The sequence below is a fragment of the Rhopilema esculentum genome, chromosome 6 (assembly GCF_057945365.1).
Source record: "Rhopilema esculentum isolate cy_ngs chromosome 6, ASM5794536v1, whole genome shotgun sequence".
In the NCBI taxonomy this organism is placed as follows: domain Eukaryota; kingdom Metazoa; phylum Cnidaria; class Scyphozoa; order Rhizostomeae; family Rhizostomatidae; genus Rhopilema; species Rhopilema esculentum.
In genome coordinates, this window is record NC_142820.1 from 6,840,372 (window position 1) to 6,864,826 (window position 24,455).

A 24,455-nucleotide genomic window follows, 5' to 3' on the forward strand; every position below is an offset into this window, starting at 1 on the left:
AACTTTTTTGCAGGTCCGGGGTCATGAATTTTTTCAAAAATGGCCAAATTCTTCTAATCAAAATAAAAGCCTAAAATTCATCGAAGCTACCCGAAATGTTGTTCGGAATGTGTATTAAGACTTTCTAGGTTGTTTCGAGTAAAAAAATTTTTTTGAAAAATTTCAACTTTTTTGAACTTTTTTGCAGGTCCGGGGTCATGAAATTTTTCCAAAATGGCCAAATTCTTCTAATCAAAATAAAAGCCTAAAATTCAACGAAACCACCCGAAATGTTGTTTGGAACGTTTATTAAGACTTTCTAGGTTGTTTTGAGTAAAAAAAACTTTTTGAAGAATTTCAACTTTTTTGAACTTTTTTGCAGGTCTGGGGTCATGAAATTTTTCAAAAATGGCCAAGTTCTTGTTATCAAAATAAGAGTCTGAAATTCAACGAATCTAGCCGAAATGTTGTTCGGAACGTGTATTAAAACTTTCTAGGTTGTTTCGAGTAAAAAAATTTTTTTGAAAAATTTCAACTTTTTTGAACTTTTTTGCAGGTCCGGGGTCATGAAATTTTTCCAAAATGGCCAAATTCTTCTAATCAAAATAAAAGCCTAAAATTCAACGAAACCACCCGAAACGTTGTTTGGAACGTTTATTAAGACTTTCTAGGTTGTTTTGAGTAAAAAAAACTTTTTGAAAAATTTCAACTTTTTTGAACTTTTTTGCAGGTCCGGGGTCATGAAATTTTTCAAAAATGGCCAAGTTCTTGTTATCAAAATAAGAGTCTGAAATTCAACGAATCTAGCCGAAATGTTGTTCGGAACGTGTATTAAAACTTTCTAGGTTGTTTCGAGTAAAAAAATTTTTTTGAAAAATTTCAACTTTTTTGAACTTTTTTCAAATTTTTCATGAAATTTTTCAAAAATGGCTAAGTCCTTATTTTCAAAATAAGAGTCTGAAATTCAACGAAACCACCCGAAATGTTGTTCGGGACGTGTATTAAGACTTTCTAGGTTGTTTTGAGTAAGAAAAACTTTTTGAAAAATTTCAACTTTTTTGAACTTTTTTGCAGGTCCTGGGTCATGAAATTTTTCAAAAATGGCTAAGTCCTTATTTTCAAAATAAGAGTCTAAAATTCATCGAAGCTACCCGAAATGTTGTTTGGAATGTGTATTAAGACTTTCTGGGTTGTTTCGAGTAAAAAAATTTTTTGAAAAATTTCAACTTTTTTGAACTTTTTTGCAGGTCCGGGGTCATGAAATTTTTCCAAAATGGCCAAATTCTTCTAATCAAAATAAAAGCCTAAAATTCAACCAAACCACCCGAAACGTTGTTTGGAACGTTTATTAAGACTTTCTAGGTTGTTTTGAGTAAGAAAAACTTTTTGAAAAATTTCAAGTTTTTTGAACTTTTTTGCAGGTCCGGGGTCATGAAATTTTTCAAAAATGGCCAAGTTCTTGTTATCAAAATAAGAGTCTGAAATTCAACGAATCTAGCCGAAATGTTGTTCGGAACGTGTATCAAAACTTTCTAGGTTGTTTCGAGTAAAACAAATTTTTTGAAAAATTTCAACTTTTTTGAACTTTTTCGCAGGTCCGGGGCATGAAATTTTTCTAAAATAGCTAAGTCCTTATTTTCAAAATAAGAGTCTGAAATTCAACGAAACCACCCGAAATGTTGTTCGCAACGTGTATTAAGACTTTCTAGGTTGTTTTGAGTAAAAAAAACTTTTTGAAAAATTTCAACTTTTTTGAACTTTTTTGCAGGTCCGGGGTCATGAATTTTTTCAAAAATGTCCAAATTCTTCTAATCAAAATAAAAGCCTAAAATTCATCGAAGCTACCCGAAATGTTGTTCGGAATGTGTATTAAGACTTTCTAGGTTGTTTCGAGTAAAAAAATTTTTTTGAAAAATTTCAACTTTTTTGAACTTTTTTGCAGGTCCGGGGTCATGAAATTTTTCCAAAATGGCCAAATTCTTATAATCAAAATAAAAGCCTAAAATTCAACGAAACCACCCGAAATGTTGTTTGGAACGTTTATTAAGACTTTCTAGGTTGTTTTGAGTAAAAAAAACTTTTTGAAGAATTTCAACTTTTTTGAACTTTTTTGCAGGTCTGGGGTCATGAAATTATTCAAAAATGGCCAAGTTCTTGTTATCAAAATAAGAGTCTGAAATTCAACGAATCTAGCCGAAATGTTGTTCGGAACGTGTATTAAAACTTTCTAGGTTGTTTCGAGTAAAAAAATTTTTTTGAAAAATTTCAACTTTTTTGAACTTTTTTGCAGGTCCGGGGTCATGAAATTTTTCCAAAATGGCCAAATTCTTCTAATCAAAATAAATGCCTAAAATTCAACGAAACCACCCGAAACGTTGTTTGGAACGTTTATTAAGACTTTCTAGGTTGTTTTGAGTAAAAAAAACTTTTTGAAAAATTTCAACTTTTTTGAACTTTTTTGCAGGTCCGGGGTCATGAATTTTTTCAAAAATGGCCAAATTCTTCTAATCAAAATAAAAGCCTAAAATTCATCGAAGCTACCCGAAATGTTGTTCGGAACGTGTATTAAAACTTTCTAGGTTGTTTCGAGTAAAAAAATTTTTTTGAAAAATTTCAACTTTTTTGAACTTTTTCGCAGGTCCGGGGCATGAAATTTTTCTAAAATAGCTAAGTCCTTATTTTCAAAATAAGAGTCTGAAATTCAACGAAACCATCCGAAATGTTGTTCGCAACGTGTATTAAGACTTTCTAGGTTGTTTTGAGTAAAAAAAACTTTTTGAAAAATTTCAACTTTTTTGAACTTTTTTGCAGGTCCGGGGTCATGAATTTTTTCAAAAATGGCCAAATTCTTCTAATCAAAATAAAAGCCTAAAATTCATCGAAGCTACCCGAAATGTTGTTCGGAATGTGTATTAAGACTTTCTAGGTTGTTTCGAGTAAAAAAATTTTTTTGAAAAATTTCAACTTTTTTGAACTTTTTTGCAGGTCCGGGGTCATGAAATTTTTCCAAAATGGCCATATTCTTCTAATCAAAATAAAAGCCTAAAATTCAACGAAACCACCCGAAATGTTGTTTGGAACGTTTATTAAGACTTTCTAGGTTGTTTTGAGTAAAAAAAACTTTTTGAAGAATTTCAACTTTTTTGAACTTTTTTGCAGGTCTGGGGTCATGAAATTTTTCAAAAATGGCCAAGTTCTTGTTATCAAAATAAGAGTCTGAAATTCAACGAATCTAGCCGAAATGTTGTTCGGAACGTGTATTAAAACTTTCTAGGTTGTTTCGAGTAAAAAAATTTTTTTGAAAAATTTCAACTTTTTTGAACTTTTTTGCAGGTCTGGGGTCATGAAATTTTTCCAAAATGGCCAAATTCTTCTAATCAAAATAAAAGCCTAAAATTCAACGAAACCACCCGAAACGTTGTTTGGAACGTGTATTAAGACTTTCTAGGTTGTTTCGAGTAGAAAAATTTTTTTGAAAAATTTCAACTTTTTTGCAGGTCCGGGGTCATGAAATTTTTCAAAAATGGCTAAGTCCTTATTTGCAAATTAAGAGTCTGAAATTCAACGAAACCACCCGAAATGTTGTTCGGAACGTGTATTAAGACTTTCTAGGTTGTTTTGAGTAAAAAAAACTTTTTGAAATATTTCATCTTTTTTAGTGTTTTTTCAAGTTTTAGTCTTAAACATTCTAGGTATATTATTTCTTCCTTTTTTTCAGATATCACTTGGAGTTTCAACCAAATGTCATCAAGAGATTTCAGAAAGGTATTTTCTCAGCATTTTTGGTTGTTTCGAGTAAAAAAATTTTTTGAAAAATTTCAACTTTTTTGAACTTTTTTGCAGGTCCGGGGTCATGAAATTTTTCCAAAATGGCCAAATTCTTCTAATCAAAATAAAAGCCTAAAATTCAACGAAACCACCCGAAATATTGTTTGGAACGTGTATTAAGACTTTCTAGGTTGTTTTGAGTAAAAAAAACTTTTTGAAAAATTTCAACTACCCGATTCTTCTAATCAAAATAAAAGCCTAAAATTCAACGAAACCACCCGAAATGTTGTTTGGAACGTGTATTATCACTTTCTAGGTTGTTTTGAGTAAAAAAAACTTTTTGAAAAATTTCAACTTTTTTGAACTTTTTCGCAGGTCTGGGGCATGAAATTTTTCTAAAATAGCTAAGTCCTTATTTTCAAAATAAGAGTCTGAAATTCAACGAAACCACCCGAAATGTTGTTCGCAACGTGTATTACGACTTTCTAGGTTGTTTTGAATAAAAAAAACTTTTTGAAAAATTTCAACTTTTTTGAACTTTTTTGCAGGTCCGGGGTCATGAATTTTTTCAAAAATGGCCAAATTCTTCTAATCAAAATAAAAGCCTAAAATTCATCGAAGCTACCCGAAATGTTGTTCGGAACGTGTATTAAAACTTTCTAGGTTGTTTCGAGTAAAAAAATTTTTTTGAAAAATTTCAACTTTTTTGAACTTTTTCGCAGGTCCGGGGCATGAAATTTTTCTAAAATAGCTAAGTCCTTATTTTCAAAATAAGAGTCTGAAATTCAACGAAACCATCCGAAATGTTGTTCGCAACGTGTATTAAGACTTTCTAGGTTGTTTTGAGTAAAAAAAACTTTTTGAAAAATTTCAACTTTTTTGAACTTTTTTGCAGGTCCGGGGTCATGAATTTTTTCAAAAATGGCCAAATTCTTCTAATCAAAATAAAAGCCTAAAATTCATCGAAGCTACCCGAAATGTTGTTCGGAATGTGTATTAAGACTTTCTAGGTTGTTTCGAGTAAAAAAATTTTTTTGAAAAATTTCAACTTTTTTGAACTTTTTTGCAGGTCCGGGGTCATGAAATTTTTCCAAAATGGCCAAATTCTTCTAATCAAAATAAAAGCCTAAAATTCAACAAAACCACCCGAAATGTTGTTTGGAACGTTTATTAAGACTTTCTAGGTTGTTTTGAGTAAAAAAAACTTTTTGAAGAATTTCAACTTTTTTGAACTTTTTTGCAGGTCTGGGGTCATGAAATTTTTCAAAAATGGCCAAGTTCTTGTTATCAAAATAAGAGTCTGAAATTCAACGAATCTAGCCGAAATGTTGTTCGGAACGTGTATTAAAACTTTCTAGGTTGTTTCGAGTAAAAAAATTTTTTTGAAAAATTTCAACTTTTTTGAACTTTTTTGCAGGTCCGGGGTCATGAAATTTTTCCAAAATGGCCAAATTCTTCTAATCAAAATAAAAGCCTAAAATTCAACGAAACCACCCGAAACGTTGTTTGGAACGTTTATTAAGACTTTCTAGGTTGTTTTGAGTAAAAAAAACTTTTTGAAAAATTTCAACTTTTTTGAACTTTTTTGCAGGTCCGGGGTCATGAAATTTTTCAAAAATGGCCAAGTTCTTGTTATCAAAATAAGAGTCTGAAATTCAACGAATCTAGCCGAAATGTTGTTCGGAACGTGTATTAAAACTTTCTAGGTTGTTTCGAGTAAAAAAATTTTTTTGAAAAATTTCAACTTTTTTGAACTTTTTTCAAATTTTTCATGAAATTTTTCAAAAATGGCTAAGTCCTTATTTTCAAAATAAGAGTCTGAAATTCAACGAAACCACCCGAAATGTTGTTCGGAACGTGTATTAAGACTTTCTAGGTTGTTTTGAGTAAAAAAAACTTTTTGAAAAATTTCAACTTTTTTGAACTTTTTTGCAGGTCCTGGGTCATGAAATTTTTCAAAAATGGCTAAGTCCTTATTTTCAAAATAAGAGTCTAAAATTCATCGAAGCTACCCGAAATGTTGTTCGGAATGTGTATTAAGACTTTCTGGGTTGTTTCGAGTAAAAAAATTTTTTGAAAAATTTCAACTTTTTTGAACTTTTTTGCAGGTCCGGGGTCATGAAATTTTTCCAAAATGGCCAAATTCTTCTAATCAAAATAAAAGCCTAAAATTCAACCAAACCACCCGAAACGTTGTTTGGAACGTTTATTAAGACTTTCTAGGTTGTTTTGAGTAAGAAAAACTTTTTGAAAAATTTCAAGTTTTTTGAACTTTTTTGCAGGTCCGGGGTCATGAAATTTTTCAAAAATGGCCAAGTTCTTGTTATCAAAATAAGAGTCTGAAATTCAACGAATCTAGCCGAAATGTTGTTCGGAACGTGTATTAAAACTTTCTAGGTTGTTTCGAGTAAAAAAAATTTTTTGAAAAATTTCAACTTTTTTGAACTTTTTCGCAGGTCCGGGGCATGAAATTTTTCTAAAATAGCTAAGTCCTTATTTTCAAAATAAGAGTCTGAAATTCAACGAAACCACCCGAAATGTTGTTCGCAACGTGTATTAAGACTTTCTAGGTTGTTTTGAGTAAAAAAAACTTTTTGAAAAATTTCAACTTTTTTGAACTTTTTTGCAGGTCCGGGGTCATGAATTTTTTCAAAAATGTCCAAATTCTTCTAATCAAAATAAAAGCCTAAAATTCATCGAAGCTACCCGAAATGTTGTTCGGAATGTGTATTAAGACTTTCTAGGTTGTTTCGAGTAAAAAAATTTTTTTGAAAAATTTCAACTTTTTTGAACTTTTTTGCAGGTCCGGGGTCATGAAATTTTTCCAAAATGGCCAAATTCTTATAATCAAAATAAAAGCCTAAAATTCAACGAAACCACCCGAAATGTTGTTTGGAACGTTTATTAAGACTTTTTAGGTTGTTTTGAGTAAAAAAAACTTTTTGAAGAATTTCAACTTTTTTTAACTTTTTTGCAGGTCTGGGGTCATGAAATTATTCAAAAATGGCCAAGTTCTTGTTATCAAAATAAGAGTCTGAAATTCAACGAATCTAGCCGAAATGTTGTTCGGAACGTGTATTAAAACTTTCTAGGTTGTTTCGAGTAAAAAAATTTTTTTGAAAAATTTCAACTTTTTTGAACTTTTTTCAAATTTTTCATGAAATTTTTCAAAAATGGCTAAGTCCTTATTTTCAAAATAAGAGTCTGAAATTCAACGAAACCACCCGAAATGTTGTTCGGAACGTGTATTAAGACTTTCTAGGTTGTTTTGAGTAAAAAAAACTTTTTGAAAAATTTCAACTTTTTTGAACTTTTTTGCAGGTCCTGGGTCATGAAATTTTTCAAAAATGGCTAAGTCCTTATTTTCAAAATAAGAGTCTAAAATTCATCGAAGCTACCCGAAATGTTGTTCGGAATGTGTATTAAGACTTTCTGGGTTGTTTCGAGTAAAAAAATTTTTTGAAAAATTTCAACTTTTTTGAACTTTTTTGCAGGTCCGGGGTCATGAAATTTTTCCAAAATGGCCAAATTCTTCTAATCAAAATAAAAGCCTAAAATTCAACCAAACCACCCGAAACGTTGTTTGGAACGTTTATTAAGACTTTCTAGGTTGTTTTGAGTAAGAAAAACTTTTTGAAAAATTTCAAGTTTTTTGAACTTTTTTGCAGGTCCGGGGTCATGAAATTTTTCAAAAATGGCCAAGTTCTTGTTATCAAAATAAGAGTCTGAAATTCAACGAATCTAGCCGAAATGTTGTTCGGAACGTGTATTAAAACTTTCTAGGTTGTTTCGAGTAAAAAAAATTTTTTGAAAAATTTCAACTTTTTTGAACTTTTTTGCAGGTCTGGGGTCATGAAATTTTACAAAAATGGCTAAGTCCTTATTTTCAAAATAAGAGTCTGAAATTCAACGAAACCACCCGAAATGTTGTTCGGAACGTGTATTAAGACTTTCTAGGTTGTTTCGAGTAGAAACAATTTTTTGAAAAATTTCAACTTTTTTGAACTTTTTTGCAGGTCCGGGGTCATGAAATTTTTCAAAAATGGCCAAATTCTTCTAATCAAAATAAAAGCCTAAAATTCATCGAAACTACCCGAAATGTTGTTCGGAACGTGTATTAAGACTTTCTAGGTTGTTTCGAGTAGAAACAATTTTTTGAAAAATTTCAACTTTTTTGAACTTTTTTGCAGGTCCAGGGTCATGAAATTTTTCAAAAATTGCCAACTTCTTCTAATCAAAATAAAAGCCTAAAATTCATCGAAACTACCCGAAATGTTGTTCGGAACGTGTATTAAGACTTTCTAGGTTGTTTCGAGTAAAAAAAATTTTTTAAAAAATTTCAACTTTTTTGAACTTTTTCGCAGGTCCAGGGTCATGAAATTTTTCAAAAATAGCTAAGTCCTTATTTTCAAAATAAGAGCCTGAAATTCAACGAAACCACCCGAAATGTTGTTCGGAACGTGTATTAAGACTTTCTAGGTTGTTTCGAGTAAAAAAATTTTTTTGAAAAATTTCAACTTTTTTGAACTCTTTTGCAGGTCCGGGGTCATGAAATTTTTCAAAAATGGCCAAGTTCTTGTTATCAAAATAAGAGCCTAAAATTCAACGAAACTAACCGAAATGTTGTTCTGCACGTGTATTAAGACTTTCTAGGTTGTTTCGACTAGAAACAATTTTTTGAAAAATTTCAACTTTTTTGAACTTTTTTGCAGGTCCAGGGTCATGAAATTTTTCAAAAATGGCCAAATTCTTCTAATCAAAATAAAAGCCTAAAATTCATCGAAACTACCCGAAATGTTGTTCGGAACGTGTATTAAGACTTTCTAGGTTGTTTCGAGTAAAAAAAATTTTTTAAAGAATTTCAACTTTTTTGAACATTTTTGCAGGTCCGGGGTCATGAAATTTTTCAAAAATGGCCAAACTCTTCTCATCAAGATAAAAGCCTAAAATTCATCGAAACTACCCGAAATGTTTTTCGGAACGTGTATTAAGACTTTCTAGGTTGTTTCGAGTAGAAAAATTTTTTTGAAAAATTTCAACTTTTTTGCAGGTCCGGGGTCATGAAATTTTTCAAAAATGGCTAAGTCCTTATTTTCTAAATAAGAGTCTGAAATTCAACGAAACCACCCAAAATGTTGTTCGGAACGTGTATTAAGACTTTCTAGGTTGTTTCGAGTAGAAACAATTTTTTGAAAAATTTCACCTTTTTTGAACTTTTTTGCAGGTCCGGGGTCATGAAATTTTTCAAAAATGGCCAAATTCTTCTAATCAAAATAAAAGCCTAAAATTCATTCAAACTACCCGAAATGTTGTTCGGAACGTGTATTAAGACTTTCTAGGTTGTTTCGAGTAAAAAATTTTTTTTGAAAAATTTCAACTTTTTTGCAGGTCCGGGGTCAGGAAATTTTTCAAAAATGGCCAAATTCTTCTAATCAAAATAAAAGCCTAAAATTCATCGAAACTACCCGAAATGTTGTTCGGAACGTGTATTAAGACTTTCTAGGTTGTTTCGAGTAAAAAAATTTTTTTGAAAAATTTCAACTTTTTTGAACTTTTTTGTAGGTCCGGGGTCATGATATTTTTCAAAAATGGCCAAATTCTTCTAATCAAAATAAAAGCCTAAAATTCAACGAAACCACCCGAAATGTTGTTTGGAACGTTTATTAAGACTTTCTAGGTTGTTTTGAGTAAAAAAAACTTTTTGAAAAATTTCAACTTTTTTGAACTTTTTTGCAGGTCCGGGGTCATGAAATTTTTCAAAAATGGCCAAGTTCTTGTTATCAAAATAAGAGTCTGAAATTCAACGAATCTAGCCGAAATGTTGTTCGGAACGTGTATTAAAACTTTCTAGGTTGTTTCGAGTAAAAAAATTTTTTTGAAAAATTTCAACTTTTTTGAACTTTTTTGTAGGTCCGGGGTCATGATATTTTTCAAAAATGGCCAAATTCTTCTAATCAAAATAAAAGCCTAAAATTCATCGAAACTACCCGAAATGTTGTTCGGAACGTGTATTAAGACTTTCTAGGTTGTTTCGAGTAAAAAAATTTTTTTGAAAAATTTCAGCTTTTTTGAACTTTTTTGCAGGTCCGGGGTCATGAAATTTTTCAAAAATAGCTAAGTCCTTATTTTCAAAATAAGAGTCTGAAATTCAACAAAGCCACCCGAAATGTTGTTCGGAACGTGTATTAAGACTTTCTAGGTTGTTTTGAGTAAAAAAAACTTTTTGATAAATTTCAATTTTTTTGAACTTTTTTGCAGGTCCGGGGTCATGAAATTTTTCAAAAATGGCCAAATTCTTCTAATCAAAATGAAAGCCTAAAATTCATCGAAACTACCCGAAATGTTGTTCGGAACGTGTATTAAGACTTTCTAGGTTGTTTTGAGTAAAAAAAACTTTTTGAAAAATTTCAACTTTTTTGAACTTTTTTGCAGGTCCGGGGTCATGAAATTTTTCAAAAATGGCCAAGTTCTTGTTATCAAAATAAGAGTCTGAAATTCAACGAATCTAGCCGAAATGTTGTTCGGAACGTGTATTAAGACTTTCTAGGTTGTTTTGAGTAAAAAAAACTTTTTGAAAAATTTCAACTATTTTGAACTTTTTTGCAGGTCCGGGGTCATGAAATTTTTCAAAAATGGCCAAGTCCTCATTTTCAAAATAAGAGTCTGAAATTCAACGAAACCACCCGAAATGTTGTTCGGAACGTTTATTAAGACTTTCTAGGTTGTTTTGAGTAAAAAAAACTTTTTGAAAAATTTCAACTTTTTTGAACTTTTTTGCAGGTCCGGGGTCATGAAATTTTTCAAAAATGGCCAAGTTCTTGTTATCAAAATAAGAGTCTGAAATTCAACGAATCTAGCCGAAATGTTGTTCGGAACGTGTATTAAAACTTTCTAGGTTGTTTCGAGTAAAAAAATTTTTTTGAAAAATTTCAACTTTTTTGAACTTTTTTGTAGGTCCGGGGTCATGATATTTTTCAAAAATGGCCAAATTCTTCTAATCAAAATAAAAGCCTAAAATTCATCGAAACTACCCGAAATGTTGTTCGGAACGTGTATTAAGACTTTCTAGGTTGTTTCGAGTAAAAAAATTTTTTTGAAAAATTTCAGCTTTTTTGAACTTTTTTGCAGGTCCGGGGTCATGAAATTTTTCAAAAATAGCTAAGTCCTTATTTTCAAAATAAGAGTCTGAAATTCAACAAAGCCACCCGAAATGTTGTTCGGAACGTGTATTAAGACTTTCTAGGTTGTTTTGAGTAAAAAAAACTTTTTGATAAATTTCAATTTTTTTGAACTTTTTTGCAGGTCCGGGGTCATGAAATTTTTCAAAAATGGCCAAATTCTTCTAATCAAAATGAAAGCCTAAAATTCATCGAAACTACCCGAAATGTTGTTCGGAACGTGTATTAAGACTTTCTAGGTTGTTTTGAGTAAAAAAAACTTTTTGAAAAATTTCAACTTTTTTGAACTTTTTTGCAGGTCCGGGGTCATGAAATTTTTCAAAAATGGCCAAGTTCTTGTTATCAAAATAAGAGTCTGAAATTCAACGAATCTAGCCGAAATGTTGTTCGGAACGTGTATTAAGACTTTCTAGGTTGTTTTGAGTAAAAAAAACTTTTTGAAAAATTTCAACTATTTTGAACTTTTTTGCAGGTCCGGGGTCATGAAATTTTTCAAAAATGGCCAAGTCCTCATTTTCAAAATAAGAGTCTGAAATTCAACGAAACCACCCGAAATGTTGTTCGGAACGTGTATTAAAACTTTCTAGGTTGTTTTGAGTAAAAAAAACTTTTTGAAAAATTTCAACTTTTTTGAACTTTTTTGCAGGGTCGGGGTCATGAAATTTTTCAAAAATGGCTAAATCCTTATTTTCTAAATAAGAGTCTGAAATTCAACGAAACCACCCAAAATGTTGTTCGGAACGTGTATTAAGACTTTCTAGGTTGTTTCGAGTAGAAACAATTTTTCTGAAAAATTTCAACTTTTTTGAACTTTTTTGCAGGTCCGGGGTCATGAAATTTTTCAAAAATGGCCAAATTCTTCTAATCAAAATAAAAGCCTAAAATTCATCGAAACTACCCAAAATGTTGTTCGGAACGTGTATTAAGACTTTCTGGGTTGTTTCGAGTAAAAAAATTTTTTTGAAAAATTTCAACTTTTTTGAACTTTTTTGCAGGTCCGGGGTCATGAAATTTTTCAAAAATAGCTAAGTCCTTATTTTCAAAATAAGAGTCTGAACTTCAACAAAGCCACCCGAAATGTTGTTCGGAACGTGTATTAAGACTTTCTAGGTTGTTTTGAGTAAAAAAAACTTTTTGAAAAATTTCAATTTTTTTGAACTTTTTTGCAGGTCCGGGGTCATGAAATTTTTCAAAAATGGCCAAATTCTTCTAATCAAAATGAAAGCCTAAAATTCATCGAAACTACCCGAAATGTTGTTCGGAACGTGTATTAAGACTTTCTAGGTTGTTTTGAGTAAAAAAAACTTTTTGAAAAATTTCAACTTTTTTGAACTTTTTTGCAGGTCCGGGGTCATGAAATTTTTCAAAAATGGCCAAGTTCTTGTTATCAAAATAAGAGTCTGAAATTCAACGAATCTAGCCGAAATGTTGTTCGGAACGTGTATTAAAACTTTCTAGGTTGTTTCGAGTAAAAAAATTTTTTTGAAAAATTTCAACTTTTTTGAACTTTTTTGTAGGTCCGGGGTCATGATATTTTTCAAAAATGGCCAAATTCTTCTAATCAAAATAAAAGCCTAAAATTCATCGAAACTACCCGAAATGTTGTTCGGAACGTGTATTAAGACTTTCTAGGTTGTTTCGAGTAAAAAAATTTTTTTGAAAAATTTCAACTTTTTTGAACTTTTTTGCAGGTCCGGGGTCATGAAATTTTTCAAAAATAGCTAAGTCCTTATTTTCAAAATAAGAGTCTGAAATTCAACAAAGCCACCCGAAATGTTGTTCGGAACGTGTATTAAGACTTTCTAGGTTGTTTTGAGTAAAAAAAACTTTTTGAAAAATTTCAACTTTTTTGAACTTTTTTGCAGGTCCGGGGTCATGAAATTTTTCAAAAATGGCTAAGTCCTTATTTTCTAAATAAGAGTCTGAAATTCAACGAAACCACCCAAAATGTTGTTCGGAACGTGTATTAAGACTTTCTATGTTGTTTTGAGTAAAAAAAACTTTTTGAAAAATTTCAACTTTTTTGAACTTTTTTGCAGAGTCGGGGTCATGAAATTTTTCAAAAATGGCTAAATCCTTATTTTCTAAATAAGAGTCTGAAATTCAACGAAACCACCCAAAATGTTGTTCGGAACGTGTATTAAGACTTTCTAGGTTGTTTCGAGTAAAAAAATTTTTTTGAAAAATTTCAACTTTTTTGAACTTTTTTGCAGGTCCGGGGTCATGAAATTTTTCAAAAATGGCTAAGTTCTTATTTTCAAAATAAGAGTCTGAAATTCAACGAAACCACCCGAAATGTTGTTCGGAACGTGTATTAAGACTTTCTAGGTTGTTTTGAGTAAAAAAAACTTTTTGAAAAATTTCAACTTTTTTGAACTTTTTTGCAGGTCCGGGGTCATGAAATTTTTCAAAAATGGCCAAGTCCTTATTTTCAAAATAAGAGTCTGGAATTCAACGAAACCACCCGAAATGTTGTTTGAAACGTGTGTTAAGACTTTCTAGGTTGTTTTGACTAAAATACATTTTTTGAAAAATTTCAAATTTTTTGAACTTTTTTGCATGTCCAGGGTCATGAAATTTTTCAAAAATGGCCAAATTCTTCTCATCAAAATAAAAGCCTAAAATTCATCGAAACTACCCGAAATGTTGCTCGGAACGTGTATTAAGACTTTCTAGGTTGTTTTGACTAAAAACCATTCTTTGAAAAATTTCAAATTTTTTGAACTTTTTTGCAGGACCGGGGTCATGAAATTTTTCAAAAATGGTCAAATTCTTCTTATCAAAATAAGAGCCTAAAATTCAACGAAACTAGCCGAAATGTTGTTCGGCACGTGTATTAAGACTTTCTAGGTTGTTTCAAGTAAAAAAAATTTTTTGAAAAATTTCAACTTTTTTGCAGGTCCGGGGTCATGAAATTTTTCAAAAATGGCTAAGTCCTTATTTTCAAAATAAGAATCTGAAATTCAACGAAACCACCCGAAATGTTGTTCGGAACGTGTATTAAGACTTTCTAGGTTGTTGTGTTTAAAAAAAACTTTTTGAAAAATTTCCACTTTTTTGAACTTTTTTGCAGGTCCGGGGTCATGAAATTTTTCAAAAATGGCTAAGTCCTTATTTTCAAAATAAGAGTCTGAAATTCAACGAAACCACCCAAAATGTTGTTCGGAACGTGTATTAAGACTTTCTAGGTTGTTTCGAGTAGAAACAATTTTTTGAAAAATCTCAACTTTTTTGAACTTTTTTGCAGGTGCGGGGTCATGAAATTTTTCAAAAATGGCCAAATTCTTCTGATCAAAATAAAAGCCTAAAATTCAACGAAATCACCCAAAATGTTGTTCGGAACGTGTATTAAGACTTTCTAGCTTGTTTTGACTAAAATATTTTTTTTGAAAAATTTCAACTTTTTTAGTGTTTTTTCAAGTTTTAGTCTTAAACATTCTAGGTATATTATTTCTTACTTTTTTTCAGATATCACTTGGAGTTTCAACCAAATGTCATCAAGAGATTGCAGAAAAGTATTTTCTCAGCATTTTTGGTTGTTTCCAGTAAAAAAAATTTTTGAAAAATTTCAACTTTTTTGAACTTTTTTCCAGGTCCAGGGTCATGAAATTTTTCCAAAATGGCCAAATTCTTCTAATGAAATAAGAGCCTAAAATTCATCAAAACTACCCGAAATGTAGTTCGGAACGTGTTCTAGGTTTTTTCGAGTAGAAAATTTTTTTTGAAAAATTTCAACTTTTTTGAACTTTTTTGCAGGTCAGGGGTCATGAAATTTTTCAAAAATGGCTAAGTCCTTATTTTCAAAATAAGAGTCTGAAATTCAGCGAAACCACCCGAAATGTTGTTCGAAACGTGTATTAAGACTTTCTAGGTTGTTTTGACTAAAAAAAAGTTGTTGAAAAATTTCAAATTTTTTGAACTTTTTTGCAGGTCCGGGGTCATGAAATTTTTCAAAAATGGTCAAATTCTTCTTATCAAAATAAGAGCCTAAAATTCAACGAAACTAGCCGAAATGTTGTTCGGAACGTGTATTAAGACTTTCTAGGTTCTTTCGAGTAAACAAATTTTTTTGAAAAATTTCAACTTTTTTGCAGGTCCGGGGTCATGAAATTTTTCAAAAATGGCTAAATCCTTTTTTTCAAAATAAGAGTCTGAAATTCAACGAAACCACCCGAATTGTTGTTCGGAACGTGTATTAAGACTTTCTAGGTTGTTTTGACTAAAAAAAATTTTTTGAAAAATTTCAAATTTTTGGAACTTTTTTGCAGGTCCGGGGTCATGAAATTTTTCAAAAATGGCCAAATTCTTCTCATCAAAATAAAAGCCTAAAACTCATCGAAACCTCCCGAAATGTTGTTCGGAACGTGTATTAAGACTTTCTAGGTTGTTTTGACTAAAATACATTTTTTGAAAAATTTCAACTTTTTTGCAGGTCCGGGGTCATGAAATTTTTCAAAAATGGCTAAATCCTTTTTTTCAAAATAAGAGTCTGAAATTCAACGAAACCACCCGAAATGTTGTTCGGAACGTGTATTAAGACTTTCTAGGTTGTTTTGACTAAAAAAAATTTTTTGAAAAATTTCAAATTTTTGGAACTTTTTTGCAGGTCCGGGGTCATGAAATTTTTCAAAAATGGCCAAATTCTTCTCATCAAAATAAAAGCCTAAAACTCATCGAAACCTCCCGAAATGTTGTTCGGAACGTGTATTAAGACTTTCTAGGTTGTTTTGACTAAAATACATTTTTTGAAAAATTTCAACTTTTTTGCAGGTCCGGGGTCATGAAATTTTTCAAAAATGGCCAAATTCTTCTCATCAAAATAAAAGCCTAAAACTCATCGAAACCTCCCGAAATGTTGTTCGGAACGTGTATTAAGACTTTCTAGGTTGTTTTGACTAAAATACATTTTTTGAAAAATTTCAACTTTTTTGGTGTTTTTTCAAGTTTTAGTCTTAAACATTCTAGGTATATTATTTCTTACTTTTTTTCAGATAACACTTGGAGTTAAACCAAATGTCATCAAGAGATTGCAGAAAGGTATTTTCTCAGCATTTTTGGTTGTTTCCAGTAAAAAAATTTTTTGAAAAATCTCAACTTTTTTGAACTTTTTTGCAGGTGCGGGGTCATGAAATTTTTCAAAAATGGCCAAATTCTTCTGATCAAAATAAAAGCCTAAAATTCAACGAAATCACCCAAAATGTTGTTCGGAACGTGTATTAAGACTTTCTAGCTTGTTTTGACTAAAATATTTTTTTTGAAAAATTTCAACTTTTTTAGTGTTTTTTCAAGTTTTAGTCTTAAACATTCTAGGTATATTATTTCTTACTTTTTTTCAGATATCACTTGGAGTTTCAACCAAATGTCATCAAGAGATTGCAGAAAAGTATTTTCTCAGCATTTTTGGTTGTTTCCAGTAAAAAAATTTTTTGAAAAATTTCAACTTTTTTGAACTTTTTTCCAGGTCCAGGGTCATGAAATTTTTCCAAAATGGCCAAATTCTTCTAATGAAATAAGAACCTAAAATTCATCAAAACTACCCGAAATGTAGTTCGGAACGTGTTCTAGGTTTTTTCGAGTAGAAAATTTTTTTTGAAAAATTTCAACTTTTTTGAACTTTTTTGCAGGTCCGGGGTCATGAAATTTTTCAAAAATGGCTAAGTCCTTAATTTCAAAATAAGAGTCTGAAATTCAGCGAAACCACCCGAAATGTTGTTCGGAAAGTGTATTAAGACTTTCTAGGTTGTTTTGACTAAAAAAAAGTTGTTGAAAAATTTCAAATTTTTTGAACTTTTTTGCAGGTCCGGGGTCATGAAATTTTTCAAAAATGGTCAAATTCTTCTTATCAAAATAAGAGCCTAAAATTCAACGAAACCACCCGAAATGTTGTTCGGAACGTGTATTAAGACTTTCTAGGTTGTTTTGACTAAAAAAAATTTTTTGAAAAATTTCAAATTTTTGGAACTTTTTTGCAGGTCCGGGGTCATGAAATTTTTCAAAAATGGCCAAATTCTTCTCATCAAAATAAAAGCCTAAAACTCATCGAAACCTCCCGAAATGTTGTTTGGAACGTGTATTAAGACTCTCTAGGTTGTTTTGACTAAAATACGTTTTTTGAAAAATTTCAACTTTTTTGGTGTTTTTTCAAGTTTTAGTCTTAAACATTCTAGGTATATTATTTCTTACTTTTTTTCAGATAACACTTGGAGTTAAACCAAATGTCATCAAGAGATTGCAGAAAGGTATTTTCTCAGCATTTTTGGTTGTTTCCAGTAAAAAAATTTTTTGAAAAATCTCAACTTTTTTGAACTTTTTTGCAGGTCCAGGGTCATGAAATTTTTCCAAAATGGCCAAATTCTTTTAATGAAATAAGAGCCTAAAATTCATCAAAACTACCCGAAATTTTGTTCGGAACGTGTTCTAGTTGTTTCGAGTAGAAAATTTTTTTTGAAAAATTTCAACTTTTTTGAACTTTTTTGCAGGTCCGGGGTCATGAAATTTTTCAAAAATGGCTAAGTCCTTTTTTTCAAAATAAGAGTCTGAAATTCAACGAAACCACCCGAAATGTTGTTCGGAACGTGTATTAAGACTTTCTAGGTTGTTTTGACTAAAAAAAAGTTGTTGAAAAATTTCAAATTTTTGGAACTTTTTTGCAGGTCCGGGGTCATGAAATTTTTCAAAAATGGCCAAGTTCTTCACATGAAAATAAAAGCCTAAAATTCATCGAAACCTCCCGAAATGTTGTTCGGAACGTGTATTAAGACTTTCTAGCTTGTTTTGACAAAAATATTTTTTTTGAAAAATTTCAACTTTTTAAGTTTTTTTCAAGTTTTGGTCTTGAACATTCTAGGTATATTATTTCTTACTTTTTTTCAGATATCACTTGGAGTTAAACCAAATGTCATCAAGAGATTTCAGAAAGGTATTTTCTCAGCATTTTTGGTTGTTTCGAGTAAAAAAATTTTTTTAAAAATTTCAACTTTTTTGAACTTTTTTGCAGGTCCGGGGTCATGAAATTTTTCAAAAATGGTCAAACTCTTCTCATCAAAATAAAAGCCTAAAATTCATCGAAACTACGCAAAATGTTTTTCGGAACGTGTATTAAGACTTTCTAGGTTGTTTTGACTAAAATACATTTTTTGAAAAATTTCAAATTTTTTGAACTTTTTTGCAGGTCCAGGGTCATGAAATTTTTCAAAAATGGCCAAATTCTTCTCATCAAAATAAAAGCCTAAAATTCATCGAAACTACCCGAAATGTTGTTCGGAACGTGTATTAAGACTTTCTAGGTTGTTTCGAGTAGAAACAATTTTTTGAAAAATTTCAACTTTTTTGAACTTTTTTGCATGTCCGGGGTCATGAAATTTTTCAAAAATGGCTAAGTCCTTATTTTCAAAATAAGAATCTGAAATTCAACGAAACCACCCGAAATGTTGTTCGAAATGTGTATTAAGACTTTCTTGGTTGTTTTGACTAAAATACATTTATTGAAAAATTTCAACTTTTTTGAACTTTTTTGCAGGTCCAGGGTCATGAAATTTTTCAAAAATGGCCAAATTCTTCTCATCAAAATAAAAGCCTAAAATTCATCGAAACTACCCGAAATGTTGTTCGGAACGTGTCTTAAGACTTTCTAGGTTGTTTCGAGTAGAAACAATTTTTTGAAAAATTTCAAATTTTTTGAACTTTTTTGCAGGTCCGGGATCATGAAATTTTTCAAAAATGGCCAAGTTCTTGTTATCAAAATAAGAGTCTGGAATTCAACGAAACCACCCGAAATGTTGTTCGGAACGTGTATTAAGACTTTCTAGGTTGTTTTGACTAAAATACATTTATTGAAAAATTTCAACTTTTTTGAACTTTTTTGCAGGTCCGGGGTCATGAAATTTTTCAAAAATGGCTAAGTCCTTATTTTCAAAATAAGAGTCTGGAATTCAACGAAACCACCCGAAATGTTGTTTGAAACGTGTGTTCAGACTTTCTAGGTTGTTTTGACTAAAATACATTTTTTGAAAAATTTCAAATTTTTTGAACTTTTTTGCAGGTCCGGGGTCATGAAATTTTTCAAAAATGGCCAAATTCTTCTAATCAAAATAAAAGCCTAAAATTCATCGAAACTACCCGAAATGTTGTTCGGAACGTGTATTAAGACTTTCTAGGTTGTTTTGACTAAAAACCATTTTTTGAAAAATTTCAAATTTTTTGAACTTTTTTGCAGGACCGGGGTCATGAAATTTTTCAAAAATGGTCAAATTCTTCTTATCAAAATAAGAGCCTAAAATTCAACGAAACTAGCCGAAATGTTGTTTGGCACGTGTATTAAGACTTTCTAGGTTGTTTCGAGTAAAAAAAATTTTTTGAAAAATTTCAACTTTTTTGAACTTTTTTGCAGGTCCGGGGTCATGAAATTTTTCAAAAATGGCTAAGTCCTTATTTTCAAAATAAGAGTCTGAAATTCAACGAAACCACCCAAAATGTTGTTCGGAACGTGTATTAAGACTTTCTAGGTTGTTTCGAGTAGAAACAATTTTTTGAAAAATTTCAACTTTTTTGAACTTTTTTGCAGGTCCGGGGTCATGAAATTTTTCAAAAATGGCCAAATTCTTCTAATCAAAATAAAAGCCTAAAATTCATCGAAACTACCCGAAATGTTGTTCGGAACGTGTATTAGGACTTTCTAGGTTGTTTCGAGTAGAAACAATTTTTTGAAAAATTTCAACTTTTTTGAACTTTTTTGCAGGTCCGGGGTCATGAAATTTTTCCAAAATGGCCAAATTCTTCTAATCAAAATAAAAGCCTAAAATTCAACGAAACCACCCGAAATGTTGTTTGGAACGTGTATTAAGACCTTCTAGGTTGTTTTGAGTAAAAAAAACTTTTTGAAAAATTTCAACTTTTTTGAACTTTTTCGCAGGTCCGGGGTCATGAAATTTTTCAAAAAGAGCTAAGTCCTTATTTTCAAAATAAGAGTCTGAAATTCAACGAAACCACCCGAAATGTTGTTCGGAACGTGTATTAAGACTTTCTAGGTTGTTTTGAGTAAAAAAAACTTTTTGAAAAATTTCAACTTTTTTGAACTTTTTTGCAGGTCCGGGGTCATGAAATTTTTCAAAAATGGCTAATTCCTTATTTTCAAAATAAGAGCCTAAAATTCAACGAAACTAGCCGAAATGTTGTTCGGAACGTGTATTAAGACTTTCTAGCTTGTTTTGACTAAAATATTTTTTTTGAAAAATTTCAACTTTTTTAGTGTTTTTTCAAGTTTTAGTCTTAAACATTCTAGGTATATTATTTCTTCCTTTTTTTCAGATATCACTTGGAGTTTCAACCAAATGTCATCAAAAGATTTCAGAAAGGTATTTTCTCAGCATTTTTGGTTGTTTCGAGTAAAAAATTTTTTTGAAAAATTTCAACTTTTTTGAACTTTTTTGCAGGTCCGGGGTCATGAAATTTTTCCAAAATGGCCAAATTCTTCTAATCAAAATAAAAGCCTAAAATTCAACGAAACCACCCGAAATGTTGTTTGGAACGTGTATTAAGACCTTCTAGGTTGTTTTGAGTAAAAAAAACTTTTTGAAAAATTTCAACTTTTTTGAACTTTTTCGCAGGTCCGGGGTCATGAAATTTTTCAAAAAAGCTTAGTCCTTATTTTCAAAATAAGAGTCTGAAATTCATCGAAACTACCCGAAATGTTGTTCGGAACGTGTATTAGGACTTTCTAGGTTGTTTCGAGTAGAAACAATTTTTTGAAAAATTTCAAATTTTTTGAACTTTTTTGAAGGTCCGGGGTCATGAAATTTTTCAAAAATAGCCAAATTCTTCTAATCAAAATAAGAGCCTAAAATTCAACGAAACTAGCCGCAATGTTGTTCGGCACGTGTATTAAGACTTTCTAGGTTGTTTCGAGGAAAAATTTTTTTTTGAAAAATTTCAACTTTTTTCAACTTTTTTGCAGGTCCGGGGTCATGAAATTTTTCAAAAATGGCTAAGTCCTTATTTGCAAATTAAGAGTCTGAAATTCAACGAAACCACCCGAAATGTTGTTCGGAACGTGTATTAAGACTTTCTAGGTTGTTTTGAGTAAAAAAAACTTTTTGAAAAATTTCAACTTTTTTCAACTTTTTTGCAGGTCCGGGGTCATGAAATTTTTCAAAAAAGCTAAGTCCTTATTTTCAAAATAAGAGTCTGAAATTCAACGAAACCACCCGAAATGTTGTTCGGAACGTGTATTAAGTCTTTCTAGGTTGTTTCGAGTAAAAAAAATTTTTTTGACAAAACTTTTTTGAATTTTTTTGTAGGTCCGGGGTCATGAAATTTTTCAAAAATGGCTAATTCCTTATTTTCAAAATAAGAGCCTAAAATTCAACGAAACTAGCCGAAATGTTGTTCGGAACGTGTATTAAGACTTTCTAGCTTGTTTTGACTAAAATATTTTTTTTGAAAAATTTCAACTTTTTTAGTGTTTTTTCAAGTTTTAGTCTTAAACATTCTAGGTATATTATTTCTTCCTTTTTTTCAGATATCACTTGGAGTTTCAACCAAATGTCATCAAAAGATTTCAGAAAGGTATTTTCTCAGCATTTTTGGTTGTTTCGAGTAAAAAAATTTTTTGAAAAATTTCAACTTTTTTGAACTTTTTTGCAGGTCCGGGGTCATGAAATTTTTCCAAAATGGCCAAATTCTTCTAATCAAAATAAAAGCCTAAAATTCAACGAAACCACCCGAAATGTTGTTTGGAACGTGTATTAAGACCTTCTAGGTTGTTTTGAGTAAAAAAAACTTTTTGAAAAATTTCAACTTTTTTGAACTTTTCGCAGGTCCGGGGTCATGAAATTTTTCAAAAAGAGCTAAGTCCTTATTTTCAAAATAAGAGTCTGAAATTCAACGAAACCACCCGAAATGTTGTTCGGAACGTGTATTAAGACTTTCTAGGTTGTTTTGAGTAAAAAAAACTTTTTGAAAAATTTCAACTTTTTTGAACTTTTTTGCAGGTCCGGGGTCATGAAATTTTTCAAAAATGGCTAAGTCCTTATTTTCAAAATAAGAGTCTGAAATTCAACGAAACCACCCAAAATGTTGTTCGGAACGTGTATTAAGACTTTCTAGGTTGTTTCGAGTAGAAACAATTTTTTGAAAAATTTCAACTTTTTTGAACTTTTTTGCAGGTCCGGGGTCATGAAATTTTTCAAAAATGGCTAAGTCCTTATTTTCAAAATAAGAGTCTGAAATTCAACGAAACCACCCGAAATGTTGTTTGAAACGTGTGTTAAGACTTTCTAGGTTGTTTTGACTAAAATACATTTTTTGAAAAATTTCAAATTTTTTGAACTTTTTTGCAGGTCCGGGGTCATGAAATTTTTCAAAAATGGCCAAATTCTTCTCATCAAAATAAAAGCCTAAAATTCATCGAAACTACCCGAAATGTTGTTCGGAACGCGTATTAAGACTTTCTAGGTTGTTTTGACTAAAAACCATTTTTTGAAAAATTTCAACTTTTTTGAACTTTTTTGCAGGTCCGGGGTCATGAAATTTTTCAAAAATGTCTAAATCTTTTTTTTCAAAATAAGAGTCTGAAATTCAACGAAAGCACCCGAAATGTTGTTCGGAACGTGTATTAAGACTTTCTAGCTTGTTTTGACTAAAATATTTTTTTTGAAAAATTTCAACTTTTTTAGTGTTTTTTCAAGTTTTAGTCTTAAACATTCTAGGTATATTATTTCTTCCTTTTTTCAGATATCACTTAGAGTTTCAACCAAATGTCATCAAGAGATTACAGAAAGGTATTTTCTCAGCATTTTTGGTTGTCTCGAGTAAAAAAATTTTTTGAAAAATTTCAACTTTTTTGAACTTTTGTTCAGGTCCGGGGTCATGAAATTTTTCCAAAATGGCCAAATTCTTCTAATCAAAATAAAAGCCTAAAATTCAACGAAACCACCCGAAATGTTGTTTGGAACGTGTATTAAGACTTTCTAGGTTGTTTTGAGTAAAAAAAACTTTTTGAAAAATTTCAACTTTTTTGAACTTTTTCGCAGGTCCGGGGTCATGAAATTTTTCAAAAATAGCTAAGTCCTTATTTTCAAAATAAGAGTCTGAAATTGAACGAAACCACCCGAAATGTTGTTCGGAACGTGTATTAAGACTTTCTAGGTTGTTTTGAGTAAAAAAAACTTTTTGAAAAATTTCAACTTTTTTGAACTTTTTTGCAGGTCCAGGGTCATGAAATTTTCAAAAATGGCTAAGTCCTTATTTTCTAAATAAGAGTCTGAAATTCAACGAAACCACCCAAAATGTTGTTCGGAACGTGTATTAAGACTTTCTAGGTTGTTTTGACTAAAAACCATTTTTTGAAAAATTTCAAATTTTTTGAACTTTTTTGCAGGTCCGGGGTCATGAATTTTTTCAAAAATGGCCAAATTCTTCTAATCAAAATAAAAGCCTAAAATTCATCGAAACTACCCGAAATGTTGTTTGGAACGTGTATTAAGACTTTCTAGGTTGTTTCGAGTAGAAACAATTTTTTGAAAAATTTCAAATTTTTTGAACTTTTTTGAAGGTCCGGGGTCATGAAATTTTTCAAAAATGGCTAAATCTTTTTTTTCAAAATAAGAGTCTGAAATTCAACGAAAGCACCCGAAATGTTGTTCGGAACGTGTATTAAGACTTTCTAGCTTGTTTTGACTAAAATATTTTTTTTGAAAAATTTCAACTTTTTTAGTGTTTTTTCAAGTTTTAGTCTTAAACATTCTAGGTATATTATTTCTTCCTTTTTTCAGATATCACTTAGAGTTTCAACCAAATGTCATCAAGAGATTACAGAAAGGTATTTTCTCAGCATTTTTGGTTGTCTCGAGTAAAAAAATTTTTTGAAAAATTTCAACTTTTTTGAACTTTTGTTCAGGTCCGGGGTCATGAAATTTTTCCAAAATGGCCAAATTCTTCTAATCAAAATAAAAGCCTAAAATTCAACGAAACCACCCGAAATGTTGTTTGGAACGTGTATTAAGACTTTCTAGGTTGTTTTGAGTAAAAAAAACTTTTTGAAAAATTTCAACTTTTTTGAACTTTTTCGCAGGTCCGGGGTCATGAAATTTTTCAAAAATAGCTAAGTCCTTATTTTCAAAATAAGAGTCTGAAATTGAACGAAACCACCCGAAATGTTGTTCGGAACGTGTATTAAGACTTTCTAGGTTGTTTTGAGTAAAAAAAACTTTTTGAAAAACTTCAACTTTTTTGAACTTTTTTGCAGGTCCAGGGTCATGAAATTTTCAAAAATGGCTAAGTCCTTATTTTCTAAATAAGAGTCTGAAATTCAACGAAACCACCCAAAATGTTGTTCGGAACGTGTATTAAGACTTTCTAGGTTGTTTTGACTAAAAACCATTTTTTGAAAAATTTCAAATTTTTTGAACTTTTTTGCAGGTCCGGGGTCATGAATTTTTTCAAAAATGGCCAAATTCTTCTAATCAAAATAAAAGCCTAAAATTCATCGAAACTACCCGAAATGTTGTTTGGAACGTGTATTAAGACTTTCTA

At 30.7% G+C, this 24,455-nt stretch overlaps 1 long non-coding RNA gene across 1 annotated transcript in view; it reads left to right on the top strand.

Moving 5' to 3' along the window:
* The window catches only part of LOC135686649 (uncharacterized), a 58,164-nt gene extending 35,473 nt beyond the window's left edge, over positions 1 to 22,691 (top strand). The window contains exon 4 of the long non-coding RNA XR_016143850.1: positions 22,656 to 22,691. This is a non-coding gene — a long non-coding RNA (uncharacterized LOC135686649). The remainder of the gene's footprint in view (positions 1 to 22,655) is intronic.
* The last annotated feature ends 1,764 nt before the right edge of the window (positions 22,692 to 24,455 follow it).